The sequence below is a fragment of the Mus caroli genome, unplaced genomic scaffold (assembly GCF_978045245.1).
Source record: "Mus caroli unplaced genomic scaffold, Mus_caroli_1 scaffold_16, whole genome shotgun sequence".
Lineage (NCBI taxonomy): Eukaryota > Metazoa > Chordata > Mammalia > Rodentia > Muridae > Mus > Mus caroli.
Window position 1 is genome coordinate 81,658,694 of NW_028227271.1, and position 19,153 is coordinate 81,677,846.

Here is a 19,153-nt window from a genome sequence, read left to right on the forward strand (position 1 = left end):
ATGTTAGTAATCTAACCCTTCAGGTACTATATAGTATATGTGATGAGAATGCAATTTATAGAAAAAATTTAAAAGAGTGAATTTCATCCCATGTTTATTTGTTTATAGATATATTTTGAAGGGAGAGGTAAGTGCTCAACAAAAATGTATTGTATAAGTTAATAATTAGGACAGTAACAACTATATCATTAACTGCTAATAATAATTGTCTTTCAACTCCACATTGTAATTTTATATTATAAATATAATTGTAATTTTATACTATAAGGAGAAAAGTAATTTTGTTCAAACAAATATTTGGTATAAAAAGATTGGTATATGTAATGATGATCAATGAAACACTGCATCTCTATATGTATTTGTATAAAGAAATTTTTAGTACCATATAAAGTTGGCAAAGTGCCTGCTCATCTTTGTTTGCTTTATAATGTATTATGAATATGCCAGTAGGAACAGTGATCCACCACACAGAATGGCACAGAGCTATAATCTCACTGCTCAGAAGCCTTCAGCAGGAATTTCAAGAGTTCAAAGCTAACCTGGTATATATGGCATTACAAGTTTCTGTCAAAAGACTTTTATTTCCTAGATCAAATAAGAAAGGAGGAGAAGGGGAAAGAGGGAGAAAAAGGGAAAATAATTTATTAATGTTAGTATGTGATAAGTTTTTGAAGTGAATGTGAAATGCAAATGAAACCTGATCCTGCCACATCTCTGAATATCTCATCATTATCATAGAAAATATTTGAGACTAATTACATGCCAACAACTTGACATTTGTGTAACATTTTCATATAGGAAATAGTTCAAATTTTACCTTACAGTTCAGTCTATGAATGTTTGGTGGTGGATTTCTTCTTAGGTATTGAAGTTGCTGAGTGTTAGGTATTAGTGGCTGAGTCCTACATGGAAAAGAAAAAGGAAAAAAGGAAAGAAAACACCGTGAAAAACCTTAGGAAAAGAAAACTAAGCTATCACTCTACGTGTAACCACATATTTACTACTAAAATGAAATTTATTATTTTACAAATGATAGATGAGTGGCTTTGGGTAATAAACATTTGGAAGTAATTTAAATATGTAGTTTGATTAATTTATTTCAGTATTGGAAAGTGTGTGTGTGGAAGGAATTGTTCAGCTGAGGTACAGCTTAGCTTAATTCACTATTTAAGGGGTAGTTTTTAAAAGGATACAATGGAAAGAAAAGGAGGTCCTATTGGAGATTGCTATCGTGGATGAAAAGGTTTAAACTTGTAGACTTTTATTTAGATTGTGTACAGAACCTCAGCTGCTTTCTTTGTTACCTGTTCAGATTTATTTCCTTAGTTTCATTCCCCTATTCAGTGTCACCTTTTCTGATCTAGACCGGTAAGCGTTGTGTAGCAAATGGGGAAAGTATATGTCATTGTACCTAATATAGAGTCAATTTAATGATATGCTCATGACAGACTTTAGAATAGTGTTTAGAATATATATCATGTGGATCATAGTTTTAGAGGAATTTTAATCCAGCAACATGACAGTTCCAGCGGGGGATCATATATATATATTCTAGGTCTCTGTGATCCAGCTGGAGAACAGACACACCACACACCATTAATCAATCCCTGCAGCTGGAATACAGACCCACCCTTAGTACACACCTTTCATCCCAAACAAAGAGGGCAAAGAGGGCTTGTGGAAAGGAGCAGCCATGTTTGAAAGTGATGTCTAATTGATAGCCGGACAAAGGGACAAATCAGAGAAAAACTTAACAAAATAAGTCAGAGATAGGATACACCCAACATTCACAAGGCAGTTTTAAAAGACAGACGGCAAAGACAACAAGGTAGGCATTGGTGAAGACAGGAGTTAAGAGAATGAGAAGCCAGAAGATTAGAACATATTGCCAAAATAATTATCAAGCCACACAGAGCAATTCAGTGAGAGGCTGAAGAAACATGCCATGAGGGAATCAGTCAGCTTGAAGAGGAGTGAGCCAGAACATCTGAGTTGAACCAACCAGCCAGAGGTCAGAAAACTAGAAAGGGTGGACATATTCAGCAGTCAATTTTATCTGGCGAGTAGAAGTTACATTTACACATAATTTGTTTTAAAATGTAAATTATCTTTCACTCTGAAGCCAATGGAATATTAAATGCTGGAATAAAAATTCCAGAACCAGACTTGACTCGACTGCCAGAGAAGCAGGTAAGCTGATGAGAGACTTTTATCTCTCTGCTCGACATCCAGTCACACAGTCTAATAACCAACTCTGCAGCAGAACACCAGCTGCTGTCCCCATTTCTTCTCTGAGGCTATCATCAGAGGGTCACAAAAATTTTCTCCTCCAACCTTACCCTCCACCCCCTAACCCCCAACTCATCCCATTACTCCAGTTTCCAATCTCAGCAGACATGGGAACATCCAGGTGAACAGGTCAAGGAAACACATAAGCTTCCTGAAGACCTTTACCACCTCCGTGTAATCACAAAAGCCTATCACCCCTGTTCTATCCCTAGCTCTGCAACAGAACCCCTGCGACAGCATTCCTTAACTTATTTGACTACATATCCCATAATTCTTCCCGTACTAAACTCCCTATCTCCACTCTTTGCTTTATCCCAGCCACAAATTTCATCAGGCCCTCCCCTGCTAACCCGGTTTTCTACCTTAATCCAGATTATCACTTCTCAGGTGACCAACAACCAGAGACTAGATGGATCAAAGGCCTAGGGTAAACCCCAATACTACTGTTCTTAATAAAATAAAATTAGTAATAGAAATGATTCCTTATGATATTCAGCTATATTCATACATCCGTGCATGATTCAGCTATCATCAGAGGTACTTCCTAAGACAGCAAATGGGAACAAATACAGAGACCCAAAGTCGGAAATTAGGCAGATATAAAGAGAGGCCTTGAATGCTTGGATTAAATAGCATGCCTTCATCACATCTCTGCCCTCAGAAATCTGTGTATCCTGACAAATAGGAGTCAGAAAGAGCATAAGACATGGAGAGGATTGGCGCCACCATGAGAAAAAGACTCTCTAAATCAACGGAATTCATGAATTCAGAGACACAGAAGCAAGCATAGGGCCTGCATGGGTCTGTACAAGGTCTTGTGCATATGGATTGTGGCTGCCAGTTTAGTTTATTTACGGGATTCCTCGGTGAGTGCCTGAGTGGGATCTAATTTTTTTTTTCATTCTCTTCATTCTTATGGTTTTCCTTGTTCAGCTTCTATGCTGTGGTTTTGTTTTATATTCTTTTACGTTATTTGGTTCTCTTTTGTCATTATTTCTTAGAAGCCTGCTCTTTTCCTAATGAGCCGCAGAAAGGGAGTGGATCCGGAAGGGAGGGGATGTGGGAAGGAACAGGGAGGAGTAGAAGGAGGGAAACTGCAATTAGGTTATATTGTATGAGAAGAGAACCTACTTTCAATAAAAGGGGAAAGATTTGAGTAACTATGTAATATAAATAAAACATTTTTATAACTATAGTGCATTGTAAATCGATACATATACCAGCCTGAGAATAGATGATTTAAAAATGAAGAAAACCTACTCAATATTTCATAATGTATACAACATAATTTCAGATAGACTACATTACGAGTGCTGAAAAACCAATATTGAGAGATCACTGAGATGTGCGACCTCAGAGGATAATGAATATTTTAGAGATTTGAAGGGCACCAGAATTATAAGTATACCTTGACCTTCTTAGGGAAAAAAAAAATCAGTTTAACCTGTTCCTAGTTGTCCATGCAATACCATTTGTGATCTCTATTTTCCAAAATTATAACTATTTCTGTGTAGTCCTCAGAAATACCTCAAATACTTTCATAATATGCTAACAAGAATAGTTTCATTCACTAATCCTTCAGTGTCCACATGGTGTAAACATCTTTTCTTTTGTAGAGTAGACAGTGTGAGGAAACAAACCAAAGTGCCTGCCATCATGATATTTAAACTCGGTGAGTTGAGTGGCGAGTGAAAGAAACAAAAGCCAGACCAGCCACTTACACAAATACATATTGCATATATTGTAAGCTCTAAAAAAATGTAAAGATACTTCCAGGGGTCATGAAACAGGGGATTTCATTCAATAAAAATGTCAAAACAGGTAACATCTTAGGTCCGTCAAAGGGAACATATGGAAATTGCCAAACCATTCATTGTGAGTTTAAGTGCTAAATAAGGATTCACAGCCATGTTTGAGTTCTTTCAGTCTGGGAAATGAAATGCAGTAGTCACTTAGCTAAGAATAGTAGAAAATGTCATTTAATGCTCTATAAGGAGTGTATAGAGAAAGAAACGTTTAATGATTGTCTGTCTGTCTACATATCACCACTATAAACAGAGAAAAGCAAAATATCTGGGTCTTCAAAAATACCCTCCCTGAAGTGTCATGGTCCCTATGGCCATCATACCGAATTATAATGTCATTCTATCAATAATAAGTATTAAACATTGCGTGACTACTTACACTCTAGCAAATATGATAGAACAAAGTATTGGTCTCTCTGTCAATTAAATCTAAGAGTTAACAGTTCCTAGTGTACGGTACACAAACAACAAGAACACTTGGACAACTGATGTAGCACAAGAAGCAGCAAAACGCCTAAGCAATACCATCAAGAAATAGATTATTCTCGATATTCTATGGAATAGACACCTGTGCGCTCAGGGGAGTGCATTCCTGAATGGCACATATCTTCTGCTGAGCTTACCATAAGCCCATTGGAAACAAGGCAAACAGCAGGTGCCTTTCCTTCTGTGCTCCATGCACATGTGCATACATACAGGATATCCTATCCTCAATAGAATGTACAGCTTAGCTAAGTGGAACTGATATTTAGCAAAAATGTAATAATCAGCAAATATTCTTTATTTTGAAAATGATTAGCCTGAAGCTACTACCAAGAAGCAAGTCTTTTTGCCTTATTAACATATTTATTTGAATGTAATAAATAACCCTGTTATAACAAACCAAAGAAAGTATTTGTAGTATTGTTTTTCTCTTATGACGAATATATCTAACTTTCATTTTGGTTTTCATTTTAATTTTAGAATTCTCTATGTTTACGGTAATGAGAGTCCAATGTCTTAGCTTTTATATGCTAGGAAAGTAAAGTTATGTAATATGTAGTTGTAATGTCATCTCATTTTATCTTAAGTCTTATTATCTTGTTATCACATCAACAATTTTTGGATATCTAATGTCTTAAATGCAACAGTTACTTTAAAGAAAATGTCAACTGTGTTCATATTTACTGTGTACTGTGTACTATGTACTGTGTACATATTTACTGAATAGCAATGTAAATTCTCAGTACAAAAAGAATTTACACACACACACACCCATATAGATATATATGTATTTATATATAGTGTTATATAAGGACATATTTCTAATTATTATATAGGTCACTATCTCAAAGCTATTTAAGTAATGCTAAATTCCACTTAATTTCAATTCACTCTTCAATTTACAATCTTATTATGTATTCATATAACCAAAAGATCCATGAGTTTTCCAGAAAAACATCAGTAATTGTATAAGAACACAATATTGTTAAAAAAATGCTTTGCTGTTATATCTAATAGTGTTTACAAGAACAAGGTCAATTCAATGAGAACTCTAAGCTTGACTCTCAGTAAGAATGCCAATAAGTAAACAAATAGATCCACTTATTTTAGAGATTTTTGTTGAAGGCAGTTCTTTCTTCCAACATAGTATTTTTTCCTAAGGAAACTCAGATCCAAAGGCTATTTCACTAACTCTTCCCTTTTTTCATATTTTAGCTATTTTGATCTAAAAACCTTTAAAAATGCCAGGAATTCCCTTTCAGGAGATATGATTTTTGCCTGCCATATTTTTATGAAGAGTTGCAAGTACCTTTAATCCCATTGTGTAAGGAACAGAAGCAGGCAGATTTCTGGATTCAAGGCCAGCCTGGTCTACAAAGGAAGTTCTAAGAAAAACAGGTCCACACAGAGGAACCTTGTCTCTAAAAGCAACCCAAAACAAGCCAACAACAACACAAAGTTACTGACTTTTCTGGGCCTTTAAATCCAAGGAATAACATACATGTTTCAGAACCATTTCTGTCCATTTCCCAGTGCTTATTTTTACATTTTTCTTTCAGATGTTTATAACTATTTAGCTTTATTTGCTTGACTTGACTTCTCTGATTATTTCATATACACTTACATATATTTACAGTTAAAAACAAGAAAATTAATTTTTAGAAACATCAGACAAGGATTTTGCTTTTCTGATCATTTGACCATTGACTTCATATGGTGAAGTGAGTTTTTGCACTCTGTAAGACTTGTTCCTGCTTCAGATTGACTCAATCCATTTCCATGGTTTAGACCTTCAAGTCCAATATAATGCAGTTTTAGTGAGACTGGCTCTGAGCTGATACACAAATGAGAAGAGGCTGTTTTAAACCCAAAAGGTAATGAATGTGGCTCATCATTACATAGATTAAATAGTGAAGCAGAAGCTGTCAGGTGCCCACCTTCTACTACATAAGTCCTGTAACAATTGTGTGCCCTTGAAGGTAGTCTAGACTTAGGCATAGGCAGTCAATCTGTGATTGGGTTGTGCTAGATCAGGCCCTTTCATAGTACATTCATACTCCTGGCTTTGCAGAAGTCAGGTGCCATAGTCCTGCCTTATCAAAAGAATAGGGTAATTTAAGGCATGCATGGTTAAACGGTTTTGTTATGTAAACACAAAACCTGGTTCTCAGATGAGCTAACAATAGGGAATCAAAATGTAAAAAATTAAACTGTAGAGAACTAACCTTGCCCAAAGGATAAGGTTGAAAAATACAAGCCTATAAACTATAAGATAATATATCAATGATAATTTAATGAAGTAATATTAAGATTATTTGCTCTAAGGATATATATATAATATATCTAATATATTCATTTCAAAGTGCCTTTGGAGTCAATGTATTCTTGACTCACTTACAGTTATGAAAGGATGTAAAGACATTATTTTGGTAATCATCTAGGTTCCCACTTCTGTATTCAGAAGTAGGAAAATTTAAAAATGTTAAAAATTATGATAACTTCTCTGATTATTTCATATATACTTACATATATTTCTATTTAAAAAGAAGAAAATTAATTTTTAGAAACATAAGACAAGGATTTTGCTTTTCTGATCATTTGACCATAACTGGAAAATAATGATCATTATTTGTTAATTACTTGTCACTTGTCGTGTAGTAATTAACTATGTAACATTCCATAACTTATGATCACTAAATAGAAACATCCACACTTGCAGTCATTTTCAATGTAGTATTATTTCCATTGTGGCAATAGCACAAACTCTCTTGATTGAGTCTCATTGGAAAGTTACCAGCTACCCCACTCCACCTCATGTTATAATGAAGAATGCAATGAATAAATAATCAGTGGTCCTTGATACAAGGTGAGGATCTCTCATTATTGTAAGGGTCATTTGTAAGATAACATTGCTATTACCCTCTGAAAACATTGTTGTTACATTGTGATAAAGGAGAAACCATAAATTGGGACAGAATTGTAATGGTCATTATCTTCATTAGCTAATGAGATTGCTAATTATGTTTTTAAATGACAGTGATTTAGTAGACCTGGCATAAAAGGCTCACAGAGCAATAACCAGGATAATGCTCATCCATATATGTTCACAATGGTGGAAGAGAGGTGGGAGGCTACATACTGTAATTATTTTAGTTCAAATTTTATGTTGTTTATCCACATACAATATAAATGCATAAAGCCTAAAGCATTGACAGTGCTGCATATGAAATTTCTTTCATGCAGAACTTCTAGGGTACAGTTCTTTAATCCTGGAGACACATGTTTCTGTCAGGAGATGATGATGACAAACTGTTTTAACAATGGAAGTACATCTTGACTCTGTCAGCAGTGTTGAGCACAAAATAAAGATGGAGGGGAAAAAAAGATACTGCTTTTAATTTCTCCATTTTACAACTTGTGCGTATAAGAAAAATATCACAGAGAATATCATTAACATATGCAATTGGAAGTGTTATGAAAAATAATGAATTTAAAATACTAGCTGTACAGGGTATATTAGCCAATTAATGCTAAACATAACTTTCAAATTTTAGAAATTTATCAGTAAGGAAAATAGTAGAAGATAAAAAGAAAAATAAAATAAAGTATAATAGAACCCAAGTTCTGTGCCTGCTTAGGCATATTCAAATTCTGTAAGCATAACTGGGAAATGTATGCATAGCTCCTATGCTCTGCCAGCATTCCTGATGGCCATTTCTAGAAAAAGCAAATGACTGTATGATGTGCAGAGAGGAAACCTATGAATTGATTTATCTGGTGGTGCAGTAAGCATTATTATCTTGATAATGTCTCACCCTACCAAAAGGAAAAATACAAATATATAATAAATAACATGAATATTTTCATTAAAAGGTGATGAAATGTAAAAATATTGCTTGTATAATGGTACATATGTCATATAATAGGTTCACCATTTTAGATAGACTAAATAATTTCTGTCGTAGAAAACAAAATTGAATATATATATATATATATATATATATATACTTGAAGCATGTTTGATTTTCAAGTTGTACAGAACTTTTAATCCAGCAACATGACTTCTTTGGCAAGGAATCACGTTCAAGGTTATTATCGGGCTGAAATGCAGACACAGCCTTCCTATACACGTTTGATCATTTCGGCTGGAATGCATACCTTTAATCCCAAACAGTGACATCTATTGGAGGGGCAAAGTGACAAATCAGAGAAAGATTTGGCAGAATAAGTCAGAGATAGGATACGTTCAAGTCTCATGAGAACAGACAGGAAAGAGAAGCAATTTAAAGAAGAGTGAGGGAACTCAAGGGAATTCAGTTGAGTTCAGTTGAGTTCAGATCTGCTCAGTTCCAAAATAGTTTGTAGAATGTCACTCACTTCTCAGTGAAAAAAAATGAAGTAATTAAAATAATGAATTTTCATTTGGACACATTTTATGCCATTAAAAGAGAACTGTGTTGGTGATAGTCACATAGGTCACTTTCAATCTAAAATCTGTTTCACTTTAAGTCTCATACAATGGCTGGAATGAAATTATGAGCTTATTTCACTAGAGTTCTTTATTTACTTTTGCACAATCATTACATTTTCCACTGGCCATTCAATGGAAACTATGTTGCCAGAAAAATAAAGTAACTTCCAATGGAAAATATCATGATTGTCTATTTACATAAAAAATGAAATGTATTATGTTCATAATCATGTAACATATTTGTATAAAAGTATTCTCAAATCAGTGACATTTATATGTCACTGTATGCTATTAGTGACTTCACCTTACCTTTTCAGGCTATTAGAGGAAAATAAGATGCCAAAATCATGTACTGCAAAACAGGCAATGTCTTCAACAAATGTTGCTGGGAAATACAACATCCATATGGAATTATATCTGAATCTAACACCCTGACAAGGATTAATGTCAAATATATCAAAGAAACCACTGTATAATCTTAGATGCTGAAACCATTAGAAAAATGCAAAATTCTACAAGGTATTGATACAGAAAAGACCTTTTCATTTCTCCAAAAATTAAGGCCAAGATTGACAGTCAAGACTTTATTGAATAGCTTCTACCCAGCAGAAAAGAGTCAATTGGCTGAGGATGAAGCCCAGAATAGGAGAGGTTCATACACATTTGATAGAAGATTAAGATTCAGTTTACATAAAATAAACACGTTAAAATGTGTTTAAGATACTGAAAAATGGGGATGCAAATTACAATAACTTAAAATATCATAGTCTGCCATTCTAGTAAAGGCTAGCACAATCGACAACATATGCTACAGAAGATGTGTGAGAGAAAAAAGAAAACTTATTTACTGTTAGTGGGAGTGTAAACTAGTGTGGCCACTTGGGAAATCTATGTAGATAACTCTCAAAAAGCTAAAACGACATCTGTCAAATGACCCAGCTGCACCACTGTTCCACATGTGCTTAAAGTCCACATCACACTGCACAGATATGTGCACAGCTCCGTCCATTACCACTCTAATAACACTAGCTAAGACATGGAAACAACCTAAATAACTTTCAACAAATGAATGTATAATGAAAATGATACATATGCATTGTAGAACATTATTTGGCTCCATAGAAAATGAAATTTGCAGGTTAATAAATGGAAGTAGAAGGGATTATATTGAGGGAAGGACCCGAAACCCAGAAAGACACATGCATGCTTCATGTTGTGTCGAATTTATGGCTCATAATCTCAAATCTTCAGATTGAGAAGATAACGTGGAATAATCACAGAAACAAGGAAAAAGGAAATGGAAATTGGGGTGGGGAGGAAATGGAAATCTTAGGATACATAGTCAGTGAGGGCTGGAATATGAAAACTATGGCTATTAACTGAGAACACAGTAGACATAGCAGAACGAGTGGAGAAGTATAGAAGTATACCTAAACCAAGGATGTTTTAAAAGTCTACAAGTAAATATAGCACCTGTGTACCTAAACTTATTAAGTCATACACATAAATCTGTAGATATATACATATCTATATATAGTTACATAGTGACGTAGATAGGTAAATACATAGTTAGATATGAATAAATGATGAAAATGTGATGTGTGGAGAGCCGTGCCACGAGCAATAACTGTGGAGAGCCTTGCGGTGCTGCGAGCAACCGCCATCATAAGATGGCACTGGCCTCCGCTGTGCCTAACTAGTAAACAAGCCTTGTATGCAGGTGCGAGAGTGAACTCACTCCTAGTCACTGCCCATTCTCAGGCGTAGTAATGGGGTGATGGCCGAGCAACAAATCAGGAGCTGTCACGCCACATCAGGTGCTGAAACGTCAGGCTGCGGGCTATATAAGCAACTCCATTTTCTGGGGTCAGGGTCTTCCTGAGAAGTAAGCAATAAAGCTTTGCCGCAGAAGATTCTGGTTGTCCTGAGTGTGTTTCTGCCGGCGAGAACAAAAGCTCGGGATAGTGATGCATATACATTGTGGAATATTATTCAGCAGTTTAAAAATTGAAATTTGCTCTGCATGGTCCTTCCTTCCTTCTCAGCTCCGAACTTTGTCTCTGTAAACTCCTTCCATGGGTATTTTGTTCCCCATTCTAAGAAGGAACAAAGTATCCACACTTTGATCTTCATTCTTCTTGAGTTTCATGCATTTTGCAAATTGTATCTTGGATATTCTAAGTTTCTAGGCTAACTGCTTGTCAGTGAGTGCATATCATGTGTGTTCTTTTGTGATTGGGTTACCTCACTCAGGATGATATCCTCCAGATCCATACATTTGCCTAAGAATTTCATGGATTCATTGTTTTTAATTGCTAAGTAGTACTCCATTTTGTAAATGTACCACATTTTCTGTATCCATTCCTCTGCTGAGGGACATCTGGGTTCTCTCCAGCTTCTGGCTATCATAAATAAGATTGGAACACAAGCTCCCTAAAGAGGGAGCTACAGGAAATACCCAAGGAGCTAAAAGGGTCAGCAACTCTATAGGAGGATCAACAATATGAACTAACCAGTACCCCTCAGAACTGTGTCTCTGGTTGTATATGTAGGATGGCCTAGTCGGCCTTCAAAGGGAGAAGAGGCCCTTGGACTTGTGAAAATCATATGCCCCAGTACAGGAAAATGCCAGGGCCAGGAAGCTGGAGTGGGTGGATTGGGGAGCAGGGTGGGGAGAGGGTATAGCGGACTTTTGGGATAGCATTTGAAATGTAAATGAAGAAAATATCTAATAAAAATATGTTAAAAATTGAAATGTGCAGAAAAGTGTGTAGAAATAGAAGAGATTATATTGAGAGAAGTAACTTAAATGCAGAAAATAAAATTCATATATGTATTTGTATAGATTCATATATATATATATACACACACAAACATGTGTATATATATATGTATATATTTCGTGTGTGTGTGTGTGTGTGTGTGTGTGTGTGTGAACTAGCATACACAGTATGCATTTTGGGGCTCAGGTGTGATTCTGAGTCGTCTATTTATGCCCTCTCATAGTGTCCAGATGCTGCTGCAATCTGTTCAGGAAGGATGAAGCTAACAGGAACAGGTGGAGTTTTGCAGGATCCCTGTCAGCTTGGGAGTGAATGAGGCACACAGGAGGGTAGGGAAGGGAAGGCCTTCTCCAAGAGGATCTTAGTATTATGGCTCTTTTAGGTCTATAGGCCTCTCTAATGATCTTCAACAAAACAGCTCTGTGAGATGTTCTTAAGTACATACATATGAATACATACATACACATATACACATACACATACACATTCACATACATATTCAGAGAGGACAGAGAGAGTTCAAATGAAATTATACCACTCGCTACAGATGAAAATGCTCCCCATAAAAGCTATACTCTCACCAATGAGATTCTCTCGTACAATGCATGAAAAATCTATGTTTGCGATTTTGGTCAGAGGTGTCTAAGGGACTTCCAAACTAATATAGAGTATTCTCTTTGCCTTTTGATACCTCCCACAGTTTTACATAATTCTTCATCCACATTCCTTCTCTGTTTGAGTTTCCATTCTGACTTCCTTAATGATCATGATCTTAAATAAGTCCTTTGTTTTTCTGCAACAGGCTTTATGGTTATGGCAATTTGTTCCAGAAATAGAAATTCTAACTAAGATACCTATGAGATACAATAATGAGAAACGTAGCAAGATATCCTTAAAGGTGGAATCCCCAAAGGTGACACATATCTTTCCAACAATGAACAGCAGTCTCATGGGATATAGTGTCCACTCAATAAGAGTGCATTTATGGGCACTATAAAACTAAGCAGCTACCCATGGCTGGTGAGACATGGGATCTTAGAAGAGAATTTATTATGGCCATGTTCTCAAACTTTTATAAGGTCCAATATTTGGAAAAAAATATATATATACATATATAATAAATGTGAAATTATATTTACATAATTTTGACCCTATCACCTCCTTCCAATCCCCTGAATGACCTCTTTGCTCCTTGGCAAATCTGTGACTTCTTTTCACTTAATCACTATTGTTACACACACACACACACACACACACACACACACACACACACAAAAGTATAGTACATTTATTATTATTAGACCGTTTAGTGACTAACCATCTCTTTTTAAGGTCTATTTTTGTATTTTTCTTATGTTTAGGTATGTGTGTCTGTATGGGAAACTGTGCACATGAGCCCACATACCCTTAGAGGTGAGAGGCAGCTTCAGGTTACCCTGAGAGTCACTAGCTGTGAGTTCTGCGAACTAAACTCAGACCTTTATGAAGAGCCATAATAGTCAATTTTGTTATCTGGGTACTTTATACTTATCACGATTACTCCCAGATAAGTGTGGCTCTGATTCCTCATAAAAGAAGCTTGAGTTTGTAGCAGATGGAGACTATTGCAGTTACTTTTCTATTGTGACAAAATACCATGACAAAAACAACTTAAAGAAAGGAGATGTTGTTGGACTTGTAGCTCAACAGGGATCAGAGTCTATTACCATCCCAGCAGAGAATCATAGCAATAAGCATAACAGTTATCCTATGATGGCTGAGAACACACATCCTGATGCAAAAGCAGGGAGCAGAGAGCAAACAGGTAATTGTGAGTTGTTTTAAAAGTTCACAGTCCACCCCCTGGGAAATAGTTCCTCCATCAAATTCACATCTAAGCCTAGAACAAATAGTGCCACCAACCGGGGAGCAAGTATTCAAATGTCAGAGTCACTGGAGGACATTCTCACTCAAAATCCCACATCCAAATCCATGGCTCTATATGCTGTAGGGCACATCATGATGCAAAATACATTTTAGTCTTACTTCAAAAGTCCCCATCATCTTTTACAGTGTCAACACTATTTAAAATGCAGTCTCTTCTGAGACTCAGAGGGATATGTTTTGTACCTGTAAAATCTAAAATAAAAAATCCATAGTTCCAACAGACAATCTTATAAAATACTCAGTACCATTCCAAAATGGTAATGGAGGATATCCTGAGGAGATACTGGACCAAAGAAAGACAGAAACCCAGCAGGTGAACCCCAAATCCTATAGTTCTATGTCTAGTGTCGAAGGGTTTAGATGCTTCTGGCTATGTAACTACTCTGCCTGCAATATGAAGATCAGTTTCTAACTGGTACAATTATTTTGTGCAGCTCTCTTTGGCAGATATTCTATAGTTTTGGCATTTCCAGTATCTAGACTTCTCCATACAACTCAGGCTTCACTTTCACAGTTTCGTGTAATCGCCTCTCAGGCTTTCCACCCAGACACTAAACTGGAAGAAGCTTTGCCTTGTGAGATCTCTGAGATGGTGGAGGGTGATTCGAGAATCCCTTTATTTACATACTGTATAGCTTTAATGCCATCACCATGTGGACAACAGTGCCATGTTTGGCCATCAATTTGTGACAGACTTTGTTCTCCTTGACCCATCTGTACTGGCTTCTGCTTGTTCCTGTCTAGAAGCAAAAAATCCCTTAACTAGTTTATGATTTTAAAGATTGAAGCTTAGCTGGGTAGGGTGTTTCCCTGAAAAAAACACCTTTCCTTTTATTACAATGCCTTGTGAACATCTTGAATTAAATTTTTTTAATTTCCAAGCACTAGATAAAATAAGCCATCAAAATTCCATTAATTAATGAGTGAATATACAGAATGCTCACTTTTTACAACTGAGTTAAATGTTTCAAGGATGGGCATATATTAGATATTTTCAATAAACAGCATTACTATGCACAATTTATAATGCACTTCATGTAGTTCAAAACAACTAAAATTAAAATGAACAGTTAATAACTGCTATTTATATGCCAGAAAGGAAAAGTAGAGATTTTAATAATTACAAAATCTCAAATGAACTTTGGGTACTTACAAAAACACCCTAATATTATTTTTGTTTTTGCTTTTGATAATACTCATTGAATGAATGTTCCTATACTTTATATAACAATGCTTTGAAATTCAATGAGTATTGATTATTTAATGCTATTTGTACTCTGACTGTCTGAAAAATGGCAGGAAGTAAGAGTCCTAGAACATTATATAATAATTACTGCTTCTCACTTTGTTGCCCTCTACCCCAAGACAACTCTGAGGGATGTAGCTTCTTGAACATTAAATTACTAGTATAACTGACTTTTCTCAAAAGCCAGGTTACAAATTAATAGCATTAGTAGGTTTTAAACAGAAACATTTTTTTCTTTTTTTTTATTTGATATTGTCTTCATTTATTTTTCAAATGCTATACCAAAAGTTCCCCTAAAAACCCAATAGCACTCCTTGGCCCTGGCATTCCCCTGTACGGGGCATATTAAGTTTGCAAGACCAAGGGGCCTCTCTTCCAAATGATGGCCGATTGGGCCATCTTCTGCTACATATGCAGCTAGAGACACGAGCTCTGGCAGGTACTGGTTAGATTATATTGTTGTTCCACCTATAGGTTTGCAGACCCCTTCAGCTCCTTGGGTATTTTCTCTAGCTCCTCCATTGGGGGCCCTGTGTTCCATCCTATAGATGACTGTGAGCATCCACTTCTGTATTTGCCAGGCCCCGGCATAGCCTCACAAGAGACAGGTATATCAGGGTCCTTTCAGCAAAATCTTACTGGCATATGCAATAATGTCTGGGTTTGGTGGATGATTAAGGGATGGATCCCCAGGTGGGATAGTCTCTGGATGGTCCATCCTTTCGTCTTAGCTCCAAACTTTGCTTTGTTCCCTATTCTAAGGAGGAATGAAGTATCCACATTTTGGTCTTCCTTCTTCTTGATTTTCTTGTGTTTTGCAAATGGTATCTTGGGTATTCTAAGTTTTTGGGCTAATATGCACTTATCAGTGTGTGCATATCAAGTGATTCTTTTGTGATTGGGTTACCTCACTAAGGATGATATCCTCCAGATACATCCATTTGCCCAAGAATTTCATAAATTCATTGTTTTTAACAGCTGAGTAGTTCTCCATTGTGTAAATGTAACACATTTTCTGTATCCTTTCCTCTATTGAGGGGCATCTGGGTTCTCTCCAGCTTCTGGCTACTATAAATAAGGCTGCTATGAACATAGTAGAGCATGTGTCCTTATTACCAGTTGGAACATCTTCTGGGTATATGCCCAGGAGAGGTATTGCTTGATCTTCTGGTAGTACTATGTCCAATTTTCTGAGGAACTGCCAGACTGATTCCAAGAGTGGTTGTACAAGCTTGCAATCCCACCAACAATGTAGGAGTGTTCCTCTTTCTCTACATCCTTGCCAGCATCTGCTGTCACTTGAATTTTTGATCTTAGTCAATCTGATTGGAGTGAGGTGGAATCTTAAGGTTGTTTTGATTTGCAGTTCCCTGATGATTAAGGATGTTGAGCATTTTTTCAGGTGCTTCTCGGCCCTTTGGTATTCATCAGCTGAGAATTCTTTGTTTAGCTTTGTACCCCAATTTTTAATGGGGTTATTTGAATTTCTGAAGTCCAGCTTCTTGAGCTCTTTGTATATAATGAATATTAGTTCCCTATCAGATCTAGGGTTGGCAAAAATCCTTTCTCAATCTGTTGGTGGCCTTTTAGTCTTATTGGCAGTGTCTTTTGCCTTACAGAAGCTTTGCAATTTTATGAGGTCCCATTTTTCAATTCTTGATCTTACAGCACAAGCCATTGCTGTTCCATTGAGGAATTTTTCCCCTGTGCCCATATCTTTGAGACTTTTCCCCAATTTTCTTCATTAAATTTCAGTGTCTCTAGTTTTATGTGGAGTTCTTTGATCCACTTAGACTTGAGCTTTGTACAAGGATACAAGAATCGATCAATTTGCATTCTTCTCCATGATAATGACCAGTTGTGCCAGCACCATTTGGTGAAAATGCTGTCTTTTTCCACTTGATGGTTTTAGCTCCCATGTCAAAGATCAAGTGACCATAGGTGTGTGGATTCATTTCTGAGTCTTCAATTCTATTCCATTGATCTACCTGCCTGTTGCTGTAGGAGTACCATGCAGTTTGTATCACAATTGCTCTGTAGAACAGCTTTAGGTCAGGCATGGTGATTCCACCAGAGGTTCTTTTATCCTTGAGAAGAGTTTTGCTATCCTAGGTTCTTTATTATTCCAGATGAATTTGCAAATTGCCCTTTCTAACTCTGAAGAAATGAGCTGGAATTTTGATGGGGATTGCCTTGAATCTGTAGATTGCTTTCAGCAGGATAGCCATTTTTACTGTATTAATCCTGCCAATCCATGTACATGGGAGATCTATACATCTTCTGAGAACTTCTTCAGTTTCTTTCTTTAGAGACTTGAGGTATTTATCATACAGATCTTTCACTTCCTTAGTTAGAGTTACACCAAGGTACTTTATATTATTTGTGACTATTATGAAGGGTGTTATTTCCCTAATTTCTTTCTCAGCCTGTTTATCCCTTGTATAAAGAAAGGCCATTGACTTATTTGAGTTAATTTTATATCCAGCTACTGCACCAAAGCTATTTATCGGTTTAGGAGTTCTCTGGTGGAATTTTTAGGGTCACTTATATATACTATAATACCATCTGCAAATAGTGATATTTTGACTTTTTCCTTTCCAATTTGTATCCCCTTGATCTCCTTTTGTTGTTGAATTGCTCTGGCTAGGACATCAAGTACTATATTGAATAGGTAGGGAGATAGTGGGTAGCCCTGTCCAATCCCTGATTTTATTGCAATTGATTTGAGTTTCTCTCCATTTAGTTTTATATTGGCTACTGGTTTGCTGTAGATTGCTTTTATTATGTTTAGGTATGGGCCTTGAAATCCTGAACTTTCTAAGACTTTTATCATGAATGGGTGTTGGGTTTTGTTAAATGCTTTCTCAGCACCTAACGAGATGATCCTGTGGATTTTGTCTTTCAGTTTGTTTATATAAGGAATTTCGTTGATGGATTTTCATATATTATACCACCTTTGCATCACTGGGATGAAACAAACTTGGTCATGATGGATGATCGTTTTGATGTATTTTTGGATTCGGTTTGCGAGGATTTTTTTTTTAGTATTTTTGCATCGATATTCATAAGGGAAATTGGTCTGAAGTTCTCTTTCTTTGTTGGATCTTTTTGTGGTTTAGGTATCATAGTAATTGTGGCTTCATAGAATGAGTTGGGTAGAGTATCTTCTGTTTCTATTTTGTGGAATAGTTTGTGAAGACATTGGAGTAGATCTTCTTTGAAGGTCTGATAGAACTCTGCACTAAACCTTTCTGGTCTTGGGATTTTTTGTTTGTTTGTTTGTTTGTTTGTTTGGGAGACTATTGATGACTGCTTCTATTTCTTTAGGGGAAAGGGGACTGTTTAGATCATTAATCTGATCCTGAATTACCTTTGTTACCTAGTATCTGTCTAGGAAGTTGTTCATTTCATCCAGGTTTTCCAGTTTTGTTTAGTATAACCTATTGTAGTAGGATCTGATATATTTGATATGTCCTCAGGATCTATTGTTATGTCTCCTTTTTCATTTCTGATTTTGTTAATTAGGATACTGTCCCTGTGCCCTCCAGTGAGTCTGGCTAAGGGTTTATCTATCTTGTTGATTTTCTCAAAGAACCAGCTCCGGGTTTGGTTCATTCTTTGAATAGTTCTTCCTGTTTCTACTTGGTTGATTTCAGACCTGAGTTTGATTATTTCCTGCTGTCTACTCCTCTTGGCTGAATTTGCTTCCTTTTGTTCTAGAGCTTCTAGGTGTGTTGTTAGGCTGCTAGTGTATGCTCTCTCTAGTTTCTTTTTGGAGGAAGTCAGGGTTATAAGTTTTCCTCTTAGCACCACAAGTTTGAGTATGTTGTGGCTTAATTTTCATTAAACTCTAAAAAGTTTTTAATTTCTTTTTTTTTTTTTTTTTTTTTTTTTGGTTTTTCGAGACAGGGTTTCTCTGTGTAGCCCTGGCTGTCCTGGAACTCACTTTGTAGACCAGGCTGGCCTCGAACTCAGAAATCCGCCTGCCTCTGCCTCCCGACTGCTGGGATTAAAGGCGTGCGCCACCACGCCCGGCTTTTAATTTCTTTATTTCTTCCTTAACCAAGGTATCACTGAATAGAGTGTTGTTCAGTTTCCACATGAATGATAGCTTTCTATTATTTATGCTGTTATTGAAGGTCAGTCTTAG

General features: G+C 36.2%; 1 protein-coding gene across 1 annotated transcript in view; it reads right to left on the reverse strand.

The window, feature by feature from the left end:
- Cdh18 (cadherin 18) overlaps positions 1-19,153 on the reverse strand; it is a 917,427-nt gene that overhangs the window by 662,853 nt on the left and 235,421 nt on the right. The window contains exon 2 of the mRNA XM_029470124.2: positions 818-902. The gene's annotated coding sequence lies outside the window, so the exon portion shown is untranslated. The remainder of the gene's footprint in view (positions 1-817; positions 903-19,153) is intronic.